The sequence below is a fragment of the Polypterus senegalus genome, chromosome 12 (genome assembly GCF_016835505.1).
Source record: "Polypterus senegalus isolate Bchr_013 chromosome 12, ASM1683550v1, whole genome shotgun sequence".
In the NCBI taxonomy this organism is placed as follows: domain Eukaryota; kingdom Metazoa; phylum Chordata; class Cladistia; order Polypteriformes; family Polypteridae; genus Polypterus; species Polypterus senegalus.
The window spans coordinates 157,999,679-158,018,040 of NC_053165.1; positions in this window are offsets into that span (position 1 = coordinate 157,999,679).

Genomic DNA, 18,362 nt, shown 5'->3' on the forward strand with positions numbered 1-18,362 from the left:
GCCATGGAGAACATTATGCTGCCTGTAACATCATTCAGCATGAGCAGTTTGGTGGTGGGTTAATGATTGTCTGGGGAGGCATATCCATGGAGGGTCACACAGACCACTACAGGCTTGACAAAGGCACCTTGGCTGCCATTAGGTATCAGGATGAAATCCTTGGACCCATTGTCAGACCCTATGCTGGTACAGTGGCTCCTGGTGCACGACAATTCCTGGCCTCATGTGGTGAGAGTATGCAGGCAGTTCCTGGAGGATGAAGGAATTGATACCATTGACTGGCCACCACACTTTCCTGACCTAAATCCAATAGAACACCTCTGGGACATTATGTTTTGGTCCATCCAATGCCACCAGGTTGCACCTCAGACTGTCCAGGAGCTCAGTGATGCCCTGGTCCAGATCTGGGAGGAGATCCCCCACAACACCATCTGTCATCTCATTAGAAGCATGCACCGATGTTGTCAGGCATGTATACAAGAACACAGGGGCCATACAAAGTGCTGCGTACAATTTGTAGTTGCTGCAATTAAATTTGGCAAAATGGACTAGCCTGCCACATCATTTATTCACTCTGATTTTTGGGGCGTCTTTGAATTCAGGGCTCTGTAGGTTGATCATTTTCATTTCCATCAAACGATGTGGCATCCTTTCATTCCTAACACATTACCCAGTCTATATCAGTGTAGATATCCAGGAGGATTTCTTTATCCCATTGAGATCTGATGTGTTTACAAAGTGTTCCTTTAATTTTTTTGAGCAGTTTATATATATGTGTATGCGTGTGTATATATGTATATGTGTGTGTGTGTGTGTGTATATGCAGGGTGCATCAAGATTATGTTAACACTAATGGTACTGCTATGTACATTTGTATACAATTTCTGTGCCATGTATGATCCATGTGTTGAACGTGATGGCAGACGGGTTGATCCATTCCTGTCAATCATCTTGCACGTATGAAGTATGTTTTGTGAATAAATCATTTCCACCATTCAAATGTTAACATAATTTTGACCGTATATACTCGCGTTTAAGTTCTCCCGCAGATAAGCCGGGACTTGATTTTCCCGTATAACTTCTGGTATTTTATAATGTCACTTGTAAAAGTTGAATACAGAAAACTCCCGCTATTGGCCCAAGAGATTACGATATGTTAACGCCCACCTGAGAGAGTCACCACGGAGCACACGGCCTTTGTTTTCTATGCATTGTGCCTACGTGACCACGCGGTGAGACCCAAACTATTCCAAAGCGACGTTTGCACTGATTTGTGTTTTTTTGCGTCTCCCACCCTCATACACCGTATTCCTTATCCACGATGGAGCGTTCAATCAGAAGAAAATACGAAGCTGGTCTGAAATGAAAAGTCATTGAAGTGGCGAAAGAAATTGGTAACTGCGCTGCTGCAACAAAATTTGATGTGTCGGAGAAACTGGGGCGAGATTGGAGGAGGTAAGAATAAGATGTAAAAAAAAAAAAATAAATTAAGTGTCGCATTTTTGAATGGCCGTGTAAGTCGGGGTCTGATTTTATGATCGATTTTTCGGGTTTCAAGACCTGACGTATATGCGAGTATATACAGTATATGTACAGTATTTATGTATATATATATATAAACATAATGTATGTGTGTGTGTGTATATATATATATGTACAGGGTGGCCCATATTTATGTATATGACGTTTCACCGGCTGTAGCATTTAAACAGCTGCGTATTGAACATGGCCCCACTGTGTAGCCTGAGGATGGCAGTAACGATGTGCTGCGCCAGCCTGTGTTCGAATACAGAATGGCGGTGAATCGAGTGTCGCTAGTTCAGAGGATACCCCAGTACAGATGTGCCAGGCCGCCCATGACATCGTCTTCAGGTGTGTATCGAGATGTGGATGGCGCATTGGTGGACCACGCCATGGAGAACAGGGGATGAAAACACATTTAAGGTTCTTAATGTTCATGTTCCATTATGTTGCTCGATAATAATGTTGGTAGTTTCCTGGCAATAACGCCTTTTCAATCCAATACATGAATATGGGCCCCCTGTATGTATATAATATATATATATGTGTGTGTGTAAACAATGGGGCAGTCGCTAGTAGAAGCCCCCATCGAGGAGCCCCCATATCCAGCGCCTCCTACCTAACCGTAACCCTAACAGTCCTGAGTGGGGCGGCTGAAGTCACTTGGCATACTCTTTCATACGTGTTCTGGCAACTGTGTGCCATCTGGTAGTGCCGGCAGCCGCCACGACCGGCTGTTATTCAGGCAGTGAGGCCTGACACCACTCTGCGCCAGTACAGGTTGGGGTGCACAGATGGAGACATCCGGACTTTACTCTACATGTGTCTGATGCTGTCTCGATAGACCCCCAAGCCCACCCTGTTGGACTGAGCAAGTCAGAGAATGTTATGGGCGTCGTGTTATTTCAGTGCGCTCGTTATGATTGGTTTGAGCCTCGTGAACTGGCTGGTATGCGTGAGTGTGTGGCACAGTTTGCTTCCTGCCATGTGCCAGCCTGTGCCAGGCCTAGTATTATGTATGATTAGTGTATGGGTGGTGGGCAGGTCTGGTCCCGTCTGCTCCTGTGGCTACTTTCTTGATCTAAGAGGGCACAGATTTGACCTCTCATGATATCTCGGCTTCATTACTCGGACGCCATCGACACACTTTAATAGTTCAGCGGGTTGCCACACCACACGTTTTGTTCTTTTTCTTTTCTTCTATTCGTTTTATTTGTAGTCGAATGACATGACAAGACAATCCAGAGCTGAAAGGCTCGCACTTATTTGACATTCTTGGTATTCGCGCCCAGAGTGCTGGCCATTCGATTGCGAGACGCAGAACTGCACGGTGCCCACGTGTTCCCTGGACTTGTCAACTTGGTGAAGACTTAATTTTCTAAATTTGAGGAGGGGGTCCGGGTCGGGCTGAGTTCGTTCTCACTGGGATTCTGAGCCTGAGCAAGGCGGCTGAGCGGGTACACCAGGAGCCCTCCCGTGTGGCGCTGCGCTCAAGTAACACGCCTTGTACTTCGTCACGTCACGCGTCCTCCGACTCGGGCCCTTCGCTGTCTCGCTGCTCCTTTTCATGAATGTCGGTTTTCAACGCCCCCCTTGTTTCATGCTAGATTTGGACTTTAGGCGCCCGCCGTGCTTTCTTTGCTAAATTTACTCTACTGAGTGTAATCCAGTCAGGGACCCCCAGTGAGAGCCCAGCGTCCCCAGAGCTTTGGTGACACGCTGCAGGTAAAAAGGTTGGGGAGGGAGACGTGGACTCACAGAAGAGGGTACTGTAACTGGAGTTATGGCGAATCATCGTCGTCATCATCACCACCATCATCATCTTCAAACGCTATATCATATAATGAACGCCATGTCCATTTGTGTTTCTGGTGATGCCCTGTATTACTAAAAAAAAAAAAAAAGAGAAAACAAAGCCATTGATGTGTGACTTCTGCCATTTAATGTCCTAACACTTGAACGAAAGAAAATAAAAATGTCTGTGTTCTGTAAAATTCGGAAAAATAAATATTTACACACTGACTTCTGAGAGACTCTTACTAATGCCAGGAGGTGCCAGTCTCGGTGGGGTGGAGGACTGACTGGAAGCTGCGGCTTGGAGGAGGTCGAGCCCACCCTGACATCAGGACTGTGTGACATCGGTGACGCCCTGATGCTGATTTGAGGAGGAAAAGCGCGGGGGTCTTGTGGTAAACGGAGTCTGGTGGGCTTCTAGGGAACTCAACAGGGCTGCTCCATGAGACTACAACTCCCAGCATGCCTTGTGGGTATCCTCATCTATCATGTTGAGGGAGTAAATGGGCCAAGCGTATTATCACCCCCTGGACCATCTTTATGTTGACTTCACAGCTAGGTAAGGGTCTTTGGTCCATCCCTGCTGGGTTGCCAACATATCCCCTGGCACATTGGCATCTTTTTTGACCTTCTGAATAGGGCAGGTAAGGTAAGACGCAGCAACTGGCACGGTCAGACGGACACACGGTCAGGTGGAGGGTGCTGGTGGTCCACCCGGCCTTGTGGTGGTCCCCCACTTATCTCACAGGTTAGTTTTAGCTCACAAACCGCAGCACACACACTCTGGACGGGCAAGTGAGGACAAAACTCAGGAAAGCGTAGCATCACACTTGGATCAATCAAGACGCCGTCGAGACGAGCCGCGTGTCGTTATCACTGTGAGAAGACGAGGCCTGGGCAGGTGGGCCAACCTCTTGACTCTACAGCTGTGCCCAGGTGGTATCACTTTGGAGAAAATCTGACCAAAGGCCTGATGGGATCCATAAAGCAGCAGCCCGATGTTTAAAACACATTTAGATTTACGTGCTTAGCAGGCGCTTTTGTTCAAAGTGACTTCCAAATAAAAAAAGCCACCGTAGTCGGGGACAGTTTAGGAAGAAGTGTGGCAGGGCAAAGGGACAGAATTGATCGTCACAAGCCAGTCAGTCATTGCGGTCCACCCGTTTGTCCATCGCTTGTCGGAGGACTAGGAACGAGGACATTAGAGGGTCAGCTCAAGTTGGGAGACAAAGTCCGAGAGGCGAGATGAGGGGTGCTAAGGGTAGAGCTGCCAGGGAAGAGGAGAGGAGAGGAGAGGAGAGGAGGAAGAAGGCCTAAGAGGAGCTGCTTTATGGATGTGGTGAGAGAACAAGATGACGAGGACAGGAAGAGATGGAAGAAGATGATCCGCTGTGGTGACCCCTAATGGGAGCAGCTGGACGAGGATGAATGTGCTGCTACACTGCAGTGATCTGAAAACAGGAGCGACGTGTGCCCACCCTCCGTGTCACTGGCTGCATTTTGAGTCATCATCAGGTACTTGTTTTTCATAAATTCTTCATGACCTTTGAAAACTATTTAGACCTCGACTCAGAATCTCGTGGTCATATGTGGTGCTTGACGTGTTTCTAACGGGGCTGATACTAATTAGTGGTCTCCTGTGACACCCGGTTGTTTTTCCTGTGGGCACCGCCATTCGAAGTGTTAGTGGACGGTTGTTCAAGAACATGTCAGGTTCATGAGTATAAAGGTCACCTCGTTCATTTCCTGCTTGTCCTCGATTGGATTCGACCCAAACCTTAAAGCTTGTAATTCCTCGGTCACTTTGAAATGCCTTCAGAAGACACGTCACCCAACTAGGAAAAGCTGGGCTTGCTGCTGGAAGAGGTGTAGATGAGGCCAGCCGGGGGCACCAACCCTGTGGTTTGCATGCTGATCCCACCGCCCCACAGTGGTGACGGGGAGCGCACGCTGTAAAAATTGACGCCATTCTTTCAGATGAGACGTGACACTGAGGTCCTGACTTTCGGTGGTTGCAAAAATCCCTGGGCATCCATCAAAAACAGCAGGGCATATCCCAAAGTCCTGGCTAAACTGCCCACCACGGCCCCCCTAGAGAACCAAACAGGGCTTCTCCATGGGACTACAGCTCCCAGCATGCCCTGTGGGCATCCTCACCCCCAAACTTATCTTTCTCATGGTGAGAGAACCCAACAGGGCTTCTCCTCGGGACTACAACTCCCAGCATGCCCTGTGGGCATCCTCACCCCCAAACTTATCTTTGTCACGGTGAGAGAACCCAACAGGGCTTCTCCTTGGGACTACAGCTCCCAGCATGCCCTGTGGGCATCCTCGCCGTCACCACCTAACAGCTGATGTACAGTGAGTGGACTGGCACAGGAATGGCGGCCGTCACATCACCCAGGTGGGTGCTGCACAATGGTGGCCCCCAGGTTAGAAAAGGCGCTATATAAGTGTAATTCATGTTGTTTGTCTACAATTTAAGATCAACGTTTGGGCTCTGCTTACGTATGTTTATTGTCACACGTCGTCTCGAGCGCCACTTATCTCTTTTATGGCGTCTTGGTTATGACTCACCGCTGTTTTGCTTTGGTTCTGAGTCATCTCCCGATTCCTTTTCTGACTAAATTCTGCTGCTGTCCCGTGTGGTCAGAACACAAGGTGTGGTATTCAATCCCACCAAAAACACCGTCTCTTTCTTATTCAAATGTGATGTTAAAAACCTGCCCAATGAACACTGCAATTCTTTAGACCCCCTTTCTTCCCCTTTTTCCTCTCTGTGTCCGGAACATTCCAGCAGGTTCTTGGCGTCCTGAAGGACTGCGTCTTCTTCTCCAGTTTATGTTTAGATGTCTTTATCTTCACAAGGGCCTCATTTCACGGCTCATGTAGTGCAGGACAGGCTGAAGACTTTCATACCGTGACCTGTAGAGGGCGCTGCAGCGCCCCAAACCCCAGACTGCGCCTCAGCAACACGAGGCCCGGGCTCAAATAAAACGTAATCACAATTGTAATACGTTACAATGGCCTCCTTGTCATAAAGGCACAGGCACAACGTACGCAATTCATCCCTTCTCCTCTCTCGTTCCTCCACTCCAACACATGGTTCCTTTAATGGATGACCCAGGAGAACTGACGGTGCCAGGGCATTGCCTGTAGGAAGCACTTTCAGGTCAGATGGCAGTCCCACAAAGTAGGGATCACGAATCCCTGCTGTATCCCTAGAGAACTCAACAGGGCTGCTCCATGAGACTACAATTCCCAGCATGCCTTGTGGGTTTCTTCATCTAGCATGTTGAGGCAGTAAATTGTCCAAACATATTATCTCCCTGGGACCATCTTTATGTTGACTTCCCAGCTAGGTAAGGGTCTTTGGTCCATCCCTGCTTGGTTGCCAACATATCCCCCGTCACATTGGCATCTTTTTTGACCTTCTGAATAGGGCAGGTAATGTCTTGCCCTTCTTCCTGCCCACTCACTAAAATGGCCTCCCGGTGAGCAGGACCCATCCAGACAGGGACGCCAGCCCATCCCTTACAATACGTATGTTAAAGTTGTGTGTGACTGTGTAAAAATAAACGTACAAAGTCACCGGTTTATTAGCTGTGCCTCCCACCTTCACCCAAATTCTCCATCCCAGCGTGTCTCACGGCATGTGACAGAGGTGTGGCGGACCCCTCGCCCATCACATCAGTCCACGTTCAGTTAGTCGAGTGGTGGAGTGAGAACTGAGAGACCCGAGTGGCTCTGAATGCGGCATGACAGTTGGCACTAGATGTATACTGGTGGGTTTTTAACACACAACTGTGTCAAGAGATTATGGAGAATGGCATGTAAATGCAGAACTCCCAGAGATGGGCGATCCTGTGGATCAGAGGGGGTCAAAGGAGATGGACCATGACGGGGCAAATGCAACCTAAATTGAATAGCAGGATGGCATCTCAGAATGCGCCACTTAGTGGACTTGGCATCAGATTGAAGACCCTGGCAAGTTCTGAAAATGAGAAAAGAGCGTCTCCGGTGGGCACAAAGCATCATAACTTGGACCAAAAATAAGCAGTGGGGGCAAATGAATCTGGGGTGCCTTTTGTATCATGCTGATGGGAGGATCAAGCAACATGGCCCCATGGTGCCACCTACAAGCTGGCAGTGGCAGAACATCTGAAGGACAACATCACTTCTGACCAAATTCCCCACCCACCCCATGTATGACTCCAGTGCATGCACACCCCAATGGACACCTCCAGCCTGATGAGGCATCGTGTCACAAGGTGCTAAATGGTTCAGAAACAGGGCACAGAGTTTCATGTTCTTACGAGTTCCACCATAAAGCCCACGGGTAGAAACTGTCCCAGAATCCACTGGTGTGAGCGCCAATGGTCCTGAATGGGGGGTTCTAAGAAACGCGGCCATGCAGGATGGCCGAGCTCTTTGGTGATCCCGAACGTTTTTGTGCTGAACACAAGGGAACTCGGTGATGGGCATATCCCGTGCCACCTTCGCCACCCTCTGCGGTGCTTTGAGCCGAGTTGGTGCCGCACCAGGGTGTGATGCTCCTAGTGACCCCGCTGCGCACCTGTAGAAGTTCACGAGAACAGATGGAGGACTTTGAAAGAAGTTAATGCCCATCGGCCGCGTGCTGTAAAATCCTACAAGGACACCTTGGTGATCCCTGCCCGCTTCAAAAGGACAAGAGTTCTCCCTTCTGCCCAAGAAACCGCAGGTGACCAGTCTGGATGATCACAGACCAGTAGCTTGATGGGGTGCTGCTGGGACACATTACACAAAATATTCTAGAATAGTCCCGAGCATATCATCACGCCCACTCCACAAAGGATGCCAGGAACCCCTGGACCTCATGCCATCCTGGTACTTATGGGGTCCTGCTTATACATTGCAGCTCAGAATTCAACATGCAGCTGGCCACCAAGCTCATTGTCACCCTCTGCAACTGAACTTTGGAGGTCCTGACCAGCAGCCTTAGCAGGTGTGGTTTGGCAGCATTACATCATCAAGGTGGGCACTCCACCGTGTACCCGCCTATCCAGACACACCTCAACTTGGCTGACAATGACAAGTTGGCTTACAGAGAAGGGGTCTACCTGCTGACTCAGTGGTGCCAAGAAGACAAGCTCACCCTTAACGTCAGCAAAACTGCGGAGCTGGAAGCAGATGGCAGACCACACTGGCACAGATGCTGCTGAAAGTGCCTTCAGTCTGCTGGGGTGACCCTAATGGACCATAGCGCCAATCTGAACCAACACTGGTCCAGACCATGGGCAAGAGGGGGCTAGCAGCACACAGCATGGCACAAGCCTGCCAGTTTAGTCAAAGGATCAGTAATTGTAACAAACACAAGACCCCTTCCATCAGATGCAGATGTCCCCTGCCATCTTTCTTTTTCCCATAATTCATAGGGGGTTCTGCCATACGTCTCTTTCTCTTATTTTCAGACATTTTCCTCACCCATACCACACTGGAACACTTGTGAACGCAGACCCCCATCAATCTCCATAAGCCCCCCACTTTCATGTCCTATCACCGCTGATTGTCCAGCCCAACAAAATGCCAGCTCTGTTGTGCTTGAATTCCTTTGAGTTGGCACCTCAAAGCATCAGGAGGCAGAGTTCAGATGCCAGCCTGGTGTCTGCCCCCCATCTCTCTCTCTCTGGAGTTGGCACATCCCTGTTATATACAGTTGGTATGTTTCTGCCATGTAGGTGTGGCTTCTAAGTGTCTCAATGGCATGAGAGAGTGTGCCCGGTGATTAACTGGCATCCCATCCTGGCATTGCTCTGCCTTGTATCGAGTGATGCCAGGGTAGAGCGAATTAAGCTTGGAAGGAAGGAGTAAATGGATGAATTGAAAGCTCAGCGCCTGAGTCGGGTGGTCCACGTTACATTATTGGCATTTTGGATGGCAGAATCCCTTCAAGTTTTTGTCTTTTCTCCCCTTTGATTCAGAAAATGAAAGCCTGGCGGTGGGTTTATGGCGCTCTTGTTAGAGTCGTTTGTCAAAGGCTCTTGGCAGCGGGCTGCACATCCTTCTCTTTACCTTCCTGTTGAGTGTTTCTGTTGGGCACACCATGGCACTTCCCTCCTTAGCCACCTCTTCACCACAAAGAACTTCTTCATGATGACTGGATACACACAGAGGACCCCCGCCCACCCACCTACTAGGCAACTGCTAACTGCTGGAAGTCACGTGAGTGGGGGGAGGTGAAGCCCCTGCCAGCTGTCGTCCTGCTTTAATCAGTTAAAGTGGGCACCGCCAGTAATAGTGACAGAGGACGATTAGGATCTGCACGGAGAAGACCACTCAGTGGACCCCGGGTCTGTAGGACTCGTCCTGCTGTGACAGTTTAGCCAAACCTTCCAGGGTCCTGCAGCACTTCTGTTGACTTCCGTCGGGGTCTTTGGTGGCACAGGAGGAGGAGCTCCGTCCGTTATGTTGGCAGATTGATAAGATCTAAGAAATGAGAAATGGAACGGCCCGGGGGGTTAGACGAGTGGGCAGAAGAAGGGTCTTTAGCGGAAAATGGAAAAACTTAAAACCAAGGGGAAGAAAAACTCCAAAGCCAACCTTGGGTCCAGGAGACATTTGGACGGAGAAGCTTCTAGAATGGGCAATTTGAAAAAAGGGAGGGGTGAATTCCTGGGTGACCTTTCACCCTGAAGTTCATGACCTCTGAGGTTTTTATTTTTTTTTATCCTGCTGGACTTGTTGTTTGTTCCCCGCTGTCAGTCGGTGGCATTACAGTGACCTGCTGAGGCGCCCATGGGGAGGCATCAGGAATTGAAACGTCCAGGGCAGAAGGGCACTCGAAGGGCCGTGGTGAACGATGATGGCACATCTGCATGCACCGCCTAGTCCGTCCGCCAAAGAGTTTTCAATTGAAAGCAATGAGGGTGTTAATAATAATAATGATTATATTTCTTTACATTTATATAGCGCTTTTCTCGATACTCGAAGAGCTCTATTGAGTTGGGGGGGCCACTTCAACTACCACTAATGTGCAGCGTCCACCTAGATGATGCGACGGCAGCCATTTTTGTGCCAGTCTGCTCACCACACATTAGTGCTTAGGTGAGAAGGAGAGCCAATTAGAGGCAGGGGTTGATTGGGGGGGGCAGAGTGACCAGGTCATGGTGGGCAATTTTAGCCATTACACTGGGATACACCTGACTCTTTATGAAGGATGCCCAGGGGTCTTTAATGACCACAGAGACTCAGGACTTCAGTTTTACAGCACAGTGTCCCCGTCATGGCACTGGGGGTATTGGGGTCCACACACAGACCACAGGGTTGGCGCCCACTGCTGGCCTCACCAACAACCCAACCAGCAGCAATCCCAGCTTTTCCTGGATGGTCTCCCATCCAAGTCCTGGCCGGGCCCAAACTTGCTTAGCTTCAGGTGGGTCACCTCGTCTGAAGTGCAGGTGGGATGGCTGCTGCCTTGCTTTGCACTCCCCACCCACCAGAACTGGCCAGATCTCGATCCCTGTGTCTTCTTTTTATTCCCCAAAACTTAAACTGATTTCCTATCATAGAAGAAATTAATCAAAAAAAAAAACATGCCGGAGGCTGTGGACCCCAAAACAGGGGGCAAGAATGTGTGGCACCTCATTTTGAAGGCTGACTTGAAGTTTTATCAGAGGAATTATCATTTTTGGGGGTCCCACCCCTCCTATAAATAAATCAGTCCCCTGCAAGTAAGTGTACTCTGTGGTGGTCTGCCATCCCATCAGGTTGTGGTCTCCTGTTCAGTGCCCCTGGGATAAGGTCCAGGCCCCCAACAGCCCTGATTCACCACATGAACACCTGAGGCCCGCTAGACCTTCGCACTCGGGTTGGAGTCGCTTAGAGGGTCCAAACGACAACAAAAAGCTTTTATTACAGCTGGACGGACACACAGACCCTTATTCATTTATTTGGTGTTCGCCTTCATTAATGGCCGGGGTTTGACGGTGATATCCCCCTCTAGTGGGCACTACTGGAATTGCTCTTCAGTGCTTCGGAAACACAGAGTCCATGGCATTTGTGTCAGTTGCACACACGGCGCTGCCCCGCATCTGTCTGTAGGTCTCGTCCGTTGTTGCAGAAGGACGTGGGGGGTGGGGAGTGGGGGTCTGGGGACTCTGTTAGCAGCCTTTTTTTTTTATATATCATTTTGAGATATCCTGTATTTATTCACCCCGAGGGGATTTAATAATTCTACATGTAAGCAAAGGGCTCAGAAGGAAAAAGGAAAAGGATGAGGCAGCAAAGTCTAAAGTGGCCTCCCAAAGACTGACCTGGAAATAGAAGGGTGAAGGCACAGAGCTGCCAGGACCTGGCACAGCAGCATGGGCTCCAGCCAAGGGCATCAGTGGGGTGGGCAAGGAGCATTCGTGGACCCCAAGAAGATCATTGGAGCCGAGCTTGGCCTTTTCATCCCCGCTGTCAACTCCAGCTAATTAAACCCGCGAGTCTGTGACATCATCACCTCCTGGACTCCTAACTCCGCCCACCTCCTATCGCTGATAACGGCTTAATGGCTCCAACGGCTAACCTTTACTAACCTTATCCATGTAACCGTTAAGAAATCGTTCGTTAATGCTCTGCTCTGACAGGCATCGTCCTTTGTGTACCGGTGACAGAACAACCAATTAAAACGCAGCCTAAGAACTTTTTTTTTTTACACGGTGAAATCCACTGAAGATCAATCAGGCCTTCTGCACCTTCCTGCTTCTTCTCCGATGCTTTTCAGGTGGACGTCATTTTTGTTCCGTACTCGTCTGTGTGCCGAAACAGCTGCGGTTTTCCTGGAGGCGTCCATATTGTTTTTCCTGGAACACGCTCAGCTCAGGTGTGACGTCATTCCCAGCTCCGACTTCCCAGGTAAGTGGAACTCAGCATAACAATGAAAACTCCATGAGAGCGAGAAGACAGAGAATCAGCTAAAGTTGGTGCCGTCCTAATATAAAGTGGTAGAAGGTTCCAGGGTTTTGGGGCAGCAACTGAAAAGGCACAGTTACCCCGTACCCCCCTAAACATAAAATCCGGGCATTGGTCAGAAGGCCCAAGTGACCCCTCAGGTGTGTGGTGATGCAGGGGGTGCAAACCCATTTGGGGACTTCAAAACAAAACCGTAAAATCTTCAACCTCAGTTCTAAAACAGACTGGACGCCAGTGACGAGACGCCATGATGGGTGTAATGAGTTCACGTTTATGTACAGCAGCATGCGAGAGATGGACGACTGATGACTGAGCCCTGCACACGACGAGGCGTAGTACCCAAGGCGAGATGTGATGAAGGTGAGGAAGACTTCCTCATAGTCGAGAAAAGTAAGAAAAGGCTCTACCTTGGAAACCCTCAGCTGAAAAAAAAAAGCTGGATTTATGAAATAAGACCCCCAGGTTTTACACAGTAGGTTCAGTGGGCAGAGGTTACATTCGGGGGTATCGCCAAGTCACGGGATCCAAACAGTGTCATTTCACTTTACCTTCGCTTGGGTTAAGACAATTCGGTGACATCCAGGTTTTTGTACCCCTGCTTGTTTATGAAGTTAACATTTTAATCGCTGCTGCTTCATGACGTCCTGCCAGGGTGGGTTCCTCAGATGCGTTGTCCAGATTTTGCCACCCTAAAAAAGAAAAAAATGGACCATTCTGTGATTAAGATGTAGCCCACCACGGTGCGCCGGGCACAGACCTAACAGCATGTGGTGAAGGTACCGTAAACTGGCATTTCTCAACCAGTGGGTCGTGAGTTGTTATTGTTTATAATGGTTGGAGATCACGGTGGGTCGCCCAGTTCACCAAGGGGGACCCCTCCAACCCTCTCTTTGACATTCATGCTCAATTCATTAAGGGGACCACCCTTTTTGCCCAGTTGACCTAGGCAGATCTCAACCCCCCCCCCAACCACCTTTCTCCTGATCACTAAGGGGGCTCCTCATTGGTGGGTCGTGAAGACAAAAGGGGGCGTGAAACCATCGAGGCTGAGACTCTGCTGTAGACCTCCTTCAGATGGTATCACCTGCGATGAGAGGCGCTATATAATGTAAAGCTTTGATTTTGTACAAAAAGTAAAAGCAGACAACCCGCCATCCCCAGATTCTCGGTAAACAGCCCCCCGCAGAGTGAGCCAACTGGCAGGCAGGAAGTTTACAAAACTCATCCTGCTGCGAAATCGTAGCGAGCGCCAACCCCGCTGGAATTACTTAAGTGTGACACTTGTGCCAGGGGCCTGACGCTCTCTGGGTGGGGTTTGCGTGTTTTCCCCCCCAAAATGTCCCACTGCTGTTGGTACTCCAGTTTTGCAGGGGCTCGTAACTGGACCAGCGTGACAGCTGATTGGGGACGTGGCTTTAAATCCCAGCCTGGCACCATCTTTCTAGAGTTTGGATGTTCTCCTGGTGTTGGTGTGGTGATCAGACTTCCAGTATTTTTAGTCGTCCCATCTCCCCCACCAACCCCATGAAACCTAACAATGGACAAGTTGGGTTAATTGTGGTTACGTACAAATGACCTCTGATGGACATGTGAGCCTGGAATGGAATAAACCCACATAGCCAAGGTAGACAAGCCAGAGGTGGTCATCTTGGGCCTGCTCGATCGCTGTGCAGGTGGGACATTAAGCTTCTTCTTAGCCTCCCCCTTTAACTGATGACCCCGCTTCTCCATCCAGTCGCCCCCATCCACTTCTGAACTGACTCCCTTTCATTATCTCATTTGTCCAAGTGGTGGCCTTCAGGTCAGCTTCAAGTCTTGTGCAATTTGGTAGTTGGTGGGCCAATCCCACCACAGACATCTTGCACACCCGCTTTAGACTGCACTGCTCTGGTGTGGTCATATTTAAAAGACATGGAGATGCACCGGCTGGTTTGCTTTCTCCAAATCTCCAGTTTGTGAGTCCATCCCAGCAATGCCATCTCAGACCAGGAGCTCACCCTTCCAGTGATGTCTACCCCCAAAAGAATTAGCTTTGACCACACTCACCAAAGCCCCCCCTCTGCCCCAAGTCTCTGGCCACATTAGTTGGTTTTGTTGCAAGCTCTTTATAAACTGGAGATCTCACCAGCATGGGCCACCTTCTCTCCCTTTACATCTACGTGCCCCCCAATTCCAATGAATCCCATCACCAAAGGGCTTATGTGCCCCTCTAAAGCCCTGGATGATGCCCGTTCCCTCTCATCTGAAATGTGGCACAGATGTTGCCCAATTTTAACAGGCCTTGTCAAGGGCCGTCATTGGGTCTCTTCTTCTTCTTCATCATTTCCTACTTCTATGTGGGGTCCATGTGCCCGATGACTCTTCTCCTCCTCCTTCAGATCTTCATTTATTTTATATTTCCTCCTCCTCCTGTTTGTCCTTCCTCACTTTCTCTTCTTCATGTCCATCACTCTTCAGCCCACATCTTCATCATGTCTTCTCATCACATGTCCACACCACTCTTTTCTTGTACTTTCTTTTATTGGACCTCTGAGGGTCTCGTCTCTCATTCTGTCCTTTTTTGTACCTCCACATTCCCACGTCTGCCGTACCCTAACATCTTCTCCTTTCTTCTCTTGACTGTCCGTGTCTCGGCTCGGTGCGTCACTGCTGGTCCTACCGCCGTCTCCAGACCCTTCAACCTTCAGTTACCGCAGCCAGGCCCACCGTACTTGTCTTCTTTAATCTGCCCCCCTGTACTCCATCACGCTCACTGACTCCTCGCTACTAAACACTCCATTGTGCAGACTGTGGGTGATGGGGAGACGGCTATGGAGCTCCTGCATCTGCCTCACTGTCTGCTTATAAACGTAGAACCTTAGATCTTCTTTATATTGACTTGTTGTTCTTAACTTTGTTTGTACATCGGATTGTTTGATTTTATGTGTATTGTTATACAGTGGCCTCGGGTACCGTGAAAGGCGCTTCTAAGTAAAATGTATTAATATATTATTATAATTACTATTATTATTACAATACAATACAATACAAATTATTTTTGTATAGCCTGAAATCCCACAAGAAGTGCCGCAATGGGCTTTAACAGGCCCTGCCTCTTGACAGCCCCCCAGCCTTGACTCTCTGAGAAGACAAGGAAAAACTCCCAATAAAAACCTTGTAGGGAAAAAATGGAAGAAACCTTAAAGGCAGTTCAAAGGGAGACCCCTGTCCAGGTAGGCTGTGCATGCAGTGGGTGTCAAAAAAGGGTGGGGGTCAATACAACACAATAGACAGAACATTACATTATAATAGTACAATGGAAATATGACAAGCACAGACCAGAATTCAACAGTCGATGATATCCCATAATAGGATTTGGATTTGTTCAAAGTCCTGGAGACCTCGGCCGTCAAGCTGCCTTCCCTCCTATTGGCCATAACACAGCTGAGTCATTGCTGGGCCAGCCAATCTTATGTAAGGACCCCTCTGCCCGGCATTTCCTGCAGGTCACGGATGACTTTACCTTAGGCAGGCAAACCAACCTGGCAGGTGGGCAGTGGCACCAAGTGCCACATCTGAGTACCGAGAAGAGAAGCAGAAGAGGTGAGGAGGGTCAGTGACAAATTCTAACCGTCATATTACTTGTGTTTCAGTGCTAATGACTAACAACAGAGATGCTGTCTGCGCAGTTAATCAGCAGCTCTAGTCAGGGTGTGCTAAACTGAAGTAGTGAGTCATCTAAAGCTGAGACCGAAGGGGCATCTCTTAGAGTAGCAGGCAGACCACTTCACAGTTTAGGGGCCCTGACCTCCCACTGTTATTTTATTAAACCTTGGAATCCCAAGCAGACCGTCATCTTGAGATCTTAATGTGCACTCAGATTTGTCAGTCGTGATAAGTTCAGACAAGCAAGCTGAACCATCCGCCTGATGCCTTCTTCCAGTTGTTCCATCCACAGTCCACTCTGTGAGTTATCTCAGCATCTAATTCTCCATTTTGGGCTACCGCTGATCCTCCATATTTAAATGGATCCTATCTTTGCAGATTAACTTCTCACTCCTGATCCTCATTACACCTCAGATATTTTGTCTTCTTCCTGTTTATCTTTAATCCTCCATCTTTCAAAGCCCTGCTCTATTCTTCATTCCTGTCTATGCCTGCCTTGCCGGTCTTTGAGATTATTTCTACTTTGAGTATTTTTTTCTGCCTACTTTTACTTCAACACATTTTGGTTTTATTGTGACAGATTTTGATGGACTCTTCCAGTTCTGTAATATTAACCCAGGAAGCACAAGGACTACGCAGATATGCTCGATGTTTTACTCAATCTGTTTTCTAACACACAGGCTTACCCCGCTTTTCAAATTCACCTCACGGCAGCCTGGGGCGGGGCTGGGAGTTTGGGGTGGGGCTGGGCGTTTGGGGCAGGGCTGGGTGTTTGCAGTGGAGCAGGGAGTTTGGGGTGGAGCTGCGAGTTTGGGGCAGGGCTGGGAGTTTGGGGTGGAGCTGGGAGTTTGTGGCGGGCTGGGCATATGGGGCAGGCCTGGCTGTTAGTGATGTGCAATCCCAGACTCAGTTATAACCTCCTTGGTGTTAACCTCCGTGGTGATTCAAGCTAGGAATTCTCAGTAAATATGGTTAAGCCCGAGTCCAACTGTGTAACGATCCACACTATGGTGTTAAGCCTCAATGACGCTCAGGAGAAAGTGTTCTGCTGCCATCTAGAGGACAAAATAACCTCATGTTTAAAAGATGATGACTATTTCTCTGTGTTTCTCCACCCTTAGGTAACTCATTAATATTCATGAATTGGGTGGAGCCTATAAGGCACACTGGCATGTAAACGAGAAGCGGTAAAGCCAGTTTTAGAACAAACTGAAAGTGAACCAATGGTTAAGTCAAGTGATAGTGACAACAGTGTGAACGGGCCATTAGATGTTGGCACGGCTGGTGACACCGATGCCAATGGCACTGAATGACTGAACTGCCATGATATGCCTGGTGACTTCAGTCACCTGATGTACTTGTGTAGCAAAAAGGCAAAGTGATTGCAATCAAGTGGAAATCTTAAGGACACTGCCTAAATTTAAAAAGCTGATGTGCCAGGTCAGCCTACTCGAGCACAAGCAAAGGTCACAAGGTCCTTGTCAGCCATGTAAATCTCAACATGCCAAGGAAACAAATGGAGCCTGGTCTGCCCGATTGAGCCCAAAAGAGATTCAGATTGGGTCAAGAGGCCTGGGCAGCCTGCTTGGACAAGCCAGGTGGGTTCGTGGGTACCTCACCTGAGCACATAAAGGGTACGTTCTGGGAAAGGAAGCCATCACTGAGGAAGGTGTTAAGTGGCAGAACAGTCACCATTAACAGTAACAGGTCCTTGGGGAGGCCCACATCAAACAACTAGAGCCCCAGTGGGAGGCAAATTATTGTCAGGGCCAACCCCATAAACCAGTAAAAGAGAAGTGCCAGAATAATGCCAGAATTTACATGCCCATGGTGTGGAGACCCCTGAAGCATTCTGCCTTCATCAGATAGGGATCGGGTGTTTGGTACTAAATAACATACACCTTGCTTTGGGCTGGTGGTGGTGGGGGGGGCATTATTAAATCCCCAAAGCCTAAGCTTACCTAATGTTTACCCTAACGTTACCCTAAACCTAAAATTTCCTAAATGTTACCCTAACGTTTAATCTAACGTTACCATAATGTTCTGCTAAATGTCCCTCTGAGCTTAAGCTTACCTACCATTTACCCTAATGTTACCCTAAACCTAAGGTCACCTAAATGTTACCCTAACATTTGCGTGCAGAACTGTCACAGTGCAACAACTGTCACAGTTCATGTCACAGGAAATGTGGAGGTCACTGAGCCTTGCACTGTGGTGGCCTGCAATAACACAAGGGGCACTTTCTTCCCTGCAGATCACACACTGGCATTGTACCCTCACATGTGCAAGCAACAGAAAAAAATACATTAAAAATCGCACAATTTAAGACATGTCTACTGTCCTGATTGTGACGTCGGGCTGTGCGTTGGCCACTTTCTCCTAACACGTCACACGAAGGACGCCTGCTAAGTCTGCATAGGTACAGCAGCAGGCACTCGACATGCCTTACCTGCAGTATTTATGCT